We start from the raw sequence: 5,596 nt of genomic DNA, 5'->3' as shown, positions 1-5,596 counted from the left end.
ACCAGTGATTTTGATATGGCGGTATGAACAATGATAGTAACGTTGTGGTTTACAGTCCCACCTGACTATACAAATTTAGATCCTTTAGGAAATTGGATCTTTATGAAAACATTTGATCTTTTGAAAATTCATTCTAGCTTTTACCCTAGATAAGTTTTCCTCAATAACCCTTCACCGGTGTTTGCAAAATGTTTTTGTGGGTTTTGTGAGTTTCAGATTTGAAAATTTTAGCTCAAAACTTGCGGTTTTGTATCACCCACTTGCTAACCTTGTATTAGGAAAGCAACACGTCCAGTATACTTGCTCCGTATATTACCTTTTGGTAAACTACCATCCGGTTGTAAAGGAAAGCGTTGAACAAGCAACTGTTAAGGCAATGTCCCATGACATGCAAATAATTATGGTCAAAAACATGTCGGATGCAATTACTATCCTTTGTAGGAGCAATAGTAAAGATCACCCTATAGTTTTTCGGTCTGGTACAAGGTCCTGTCTTCCACCATGCTATGCAACCACCGTTCTTACGGTTGACACCCGATTTGGTTCAGGTGACCTAATGAATTCCGTTTAATTCCTAGGATTTTACGTTCAATGGTAATGAATGCATTGAAAATAGGTTTTCAGAAAACAAATCGATTTGTAATTTGATCAAAATATTTTCTCGTTCAAGCTCGAGGTAAGATATCATCGAATTTCATGAGTTTGTAATTCTCAATCTTTAAGGTCAATCTCAAGGATTGAGTAATATCAGGCTTAAAAGCTGATTTTTGATCTTTTAAGGAGATTATCCTTTTCTGGGGGTCTGATTCATTAGTCTTATCAAGCTAATTTGCACGGCGCCCTCTCCATTTTACTAGACAGATCCTCTCATGGATAGGATAAGTCTGACCACTTGGCGACCATGTTTGATGATGAGGTCCGTGGATTTCCAGCTGATTTTCGAGAAAACTTTTCAAGATTTTTCGTAGACTCTACAACTGGTCTGGACGACAACTTCCTGACCTAAATCAAGAAGCGCATGTCTTTTTCTCAGAAGAATTTACTTCCTTTTAAATCAAGTGGCACATTTCTTTCAAATATATTATAAGAAATCGGGTAAAACTGATAAAAATCGTCCAATAACAAAAGTACCTTCAATTATTTGTACAAAAATATGTGATATGTAATTTGAATAACTTGGTAAATTTTTCCCACACTTGACTTTTATATTTTTTTCTTTGTCATTTTATTCTCTTCTATTCCATTTTAAATGAATTCAAGCGTTTTGGGTTGTTTCTCAATTTATGTCCTTTCAGAGGTAACAATAATTTCGATGTTAATACCTAGTTTTATCGTTCATAAATATGTATATACATGATTTTGAGTTCATTTAGCTGAAAATTTTTATATAATTTTACTAGAAGTGGGTTGTCAGTATATAAGACTAGGGCTGTTCTTTATTATCAGAGAGCACTAGATTCTAATACAACTACTGCGTTACTAGTAAAATTTAACGGTGGCTATTATACCAAGTGTATAAGTCAAATGTTTAAAACCGAAAGAATTTAATCTCTTCCCACACTTAAGATCTTGCAATGCCCTCATTTGCAAGAAATCAGTAATAATTTAAATTATTGAGGGTGATTAGCGTAGAAATATGATTAAAATTTTACCAAAGTTTCCAACATATTGTTGTTTGTTTGAATGATAAATGGTGCACATTATTTGTTCATTCCTGCAGTTGTTATATCACATTTATTTTGCATCTTGTCGTTAAAATTAGTTGCTTTTGCTGAACTTAATGCCAGTCTTTGAAAGTTCGCTGTTTTACCCTGTTGTGTACAATTCACAATATACATACAATACAAATATAAACATGCATGGTAATTTGAAATGAGACTTAATATCCCACTTTCAAATTATAAATATGAAATATTAGTAGCAAAATAATAAAAATGTTAAAAATTACATAAAAATATCAAAATATCAAATGTTTAAACATAAATAGATAAAAATGATAAAAAGATAAGAAATCACCAATGGAACTGTATCAATCTGGATATGGATTCCAGTTCATGTCATCGCTCGGGTTTCATGGCTAGTGATAGGTGTCCTGATAGTCTTGGTTGGGGTCGTACAGGTTAAAGGGTGGTCGTATATCAGGATGATGTGGTGGATAGTATGCAGGTTGAGTCGGAATGTAGTTATGTGGTACCTGATATGATATCTGGCTCATGATATGGTGCTGATGAACTTGCCAGCTATCATGTTGGCATCGCCTGGATTGCTCATACTCATCTGCGGCTCTCCACTGCTCATACTGACGATGCCTAGCCTCGTTACTCATTTCCACGTCATCTATACGCTGAAAGACATCAGTATAACTATCCCTAATGACATCCCTAATGTCATCTGCTTCCTCCATCTCCTCGTCCGAACCCCTCTCTACCTGTGGATGGGTGCCATGATATGGTAGTGGCCTATTGTGTTTGCGAGATAGTACCTTTGCACCTTGATAAACCGATAGACCTATAGTCTCGGCTTGTCCCTCAATCTAGACCATCAGACCCCCTCGATATTTATCTACACCTAAATACTCTCCAATGAGAGTAACAAAAATGCCTCCTCATATTATTCCCCCATCCTGTATTCCTTCCACCATTTTGGATAGATAATAACCAACACAGTAGGGGATGTTAACAAAGCTTTTGGTGTTTCGAATGCACTTGAGGTAGAATAAATCGTTTAGGGTCATTTTCTCCTTGTTTCTACCTCTTTGTGTAATCGAGTTCGCTAAAAACCTATGAATTACACGAAGCTCTTCTTTGTTAATATCTAAATAGGAGTGTCTTCCACCCCGCCTAAACTCATTAAAGTTTGACATACGCCTCCATATGGCATTAGCGTCAAAATCTCTATCTACCCTCTCACCTTCATAAATCAAAGCTGTACAATCAGATGATAATAATTCAGTGGGGGTGTAAATCTGTAAAGCCCTAGCCATGTCCAGCATAGACATCCTGTACATCCTACCTCCAAGTAAAAATCTAAGAAAAGTCCTATCGTCTATCCTATCTACATCCTTATTTAATGCTATAGTACTCATTAATTCAACACACCACTCCTTATATACAGGCCTACGAGTGGTAAACAAATGTTCTCAATCGAGAAAAGAAGAGTTCCCATACCTTTGGATAGTAACAGCCTAACTGTGTTAGCTAGGTTGACTTCTTCCAAAGGTCTCCAATCTATCACCCTTGGTACCTCCACATTTTTGGTGTAAAGCTTAAATTTGTTACTTTGATACGTTGGGTAATCTATCCAGTTTCGCTCAAATCTTAGATTGGGATGTAATTCCTGTTCATGAATTCCTGAGTTTATTATTAACTGATGAGGCAAAAATTGTACGTAGGCAGTAAAAAATTGTAGATTCGGTTCATAATATGGTAGGTGTTGATTATGATGTTGTTTCTCTTGTTGTGGCTCAGGCTGCAGCTCAGGTTGTGGCTCTGGATCAGCTTGTCTAGATGATGATGCACTGTCAGTATCTGTATTTCTCTACAAAACACATTAAACACAAAATTTTGTACATCTAAATATGCATTAGTGTTAGCAAAATAACAGATTAAAACAATTACAATAACATGTTTAATTCATATTAAACTTATACACATTTTCATATTTTTATCAATTCTACAATTTTTTTAAATAAGCATATATGAAAATGTATACAATGTTCATAAGCATTCATCTCAAATAACATGTTAAAATAACCATTACTAGCAATTAAACAAGTTTCAAATGGCAATTATATCAAAATAATTTAGACTTAAAAAGTCCACTTTGATGCTCAAAAATTATGTTTAGGATCAAAGTTTGGATCATTTAGCAACCTAAACATGTTACACTACTTAATTTAGCAATAATTCATAACAAAAATCGGTCATAACATGTTTATTTCAAAAAGCCCCAAATTGCTCAAGAACACAAACCCTAGATTTCTAAAAATTTTGAAGTTTAAAGCTTCTAATCATGACAAATAGCATCAATCTAGGTTATACAAGCATAATATACTAACAATTTAACTCTAATTAAGCTAGAAATCATCAAAATCAAATTAGGTAAAAATTTGCTCAAGAACACTATAAATCCGAATTAAAGAGTGTTTTAGGGGTGGAATCGTTACCTTCCTTGAAAAACTTCTTGATTGGAAACTCCTCATTGTGATTTTAGTGAAGATTTGGTGAATTTTGATGAAAAATTGCGAATTTTAGGGGTGTTTTTATGTATGTGTTCGTGGGTGTATGTGTGTGTTGAAGTGAGGATACAGAGACAGTCGACTTACTTTTGATCCTGCCCAGCTTTTTTATTCATGCGATCGCATGGTGTTGTAGTGCAAACCCCATGCGATCGCATGCGGTGTATTTTTTTTATATATAAAAACCTTTAACTAGTGAAACAAAAATTGATTAAATTTAAAATTTTGTTTTCCTTGGTATTTAGGACGAGGTTGTTTCGGTACGTTTACCTAGTTTGTCCCTCGACAAAATTTTAAAATTTGTCATTTTAAAGCGTTTGTTTTAAAAGCAAAGATTTTTGGGTATTTTTTTTTTTTAATGTTTTTGACATACTTTAGATCAATAAAATTAAAAATAATGATAACAAAATTTGTCGTCCCGCCCTCGGGTAAAGCAATTTCGGTTCAACGACCTAGTCTTCAACTTACGATGAATTTTAGAAATCAATTTTTAACTTAATGAAATAAAGTAAATTTTATTTTTAAATTCACACCAAACTTAAATTTAAAATGGATAAAATTTCATATAAATATTATTAGTATTTATATACATTAGTTTTTATAAATTTATATTTAAAATAATATAATTATATATTAATTTTATAAATTTACAATAATATTAAATTAATATTTATTAATTTTAAAAATAAGGTAAAAATAAAATTAAAATCTTTTTGGTCTTTTATCCCACTTTAATCAATTAAATATTAAAAAAAATATACGTCCCTCTTTTGGGTAAAGTAATTTCGGATATATTACCTAGTTTTACTCCTGACGAATTTCTGAAATATTTTAAATTGATTGATTAAAGATATTTATACCTTATGAATAAACGGTAAATTTCGTAGTGATGAATTAAATTTTTGTATGATACCAATAATTTCGGTTTATTATACCTAATTTTATTGAATATCAATTTAATACTTTATAGCGAACGATTCTGCGTTTATTAACAAAAGGTTAAAAGCAATAAATATGAATAAAATAAAAACTGTACATACTTACCTATGAGATAGAATTCTCAGAGACCTGCTTTAGTCGACTCATAGGAGAGTCATTCGATTTGGTTTTCCATAGCTACATAGGCGTAACCACGAGTTTTCAATAACTTTTCTTCTAAACATATGAACGATCCTTCTCTGCATAAAGTAACGAATTCAGAATTGGAATGTGTTTGATTGTTCGAACATTTCCCTTCGTGTGACCATTTTCCGCATTTATGACATCTTTCAAGGTGTCGTGCTCTTGTTTTTGTTGCGGATTTTGATTTTCCTTTAACAAAATGTGTCTTATGATGATCTTTCCTGAGGTCTTTCCTCA

This window comes from Rutidosis leptorrhynchoides, chromosome 7 (assembly GCF_046630445.1).
Source record: "Rutidosis leptorrhynchoides isolate AG116_Rl617_1_P2 chromosome 7, CSIRO_AGI_Rlap_v1, whole genome shotgun sequence".
NCBI classification, from domain to species: Eukaryota; Viridiplantae; Streptophyta; class Magnoliopsida; order Asterales; family Asteraceae; genus Rutidosis; species Rutidosis leptorrhynchoides.
The sequence above is the reverse complement of the archived record's forward strand: the minus strand, read 5'-3'. Positions refer to the sequence as shown.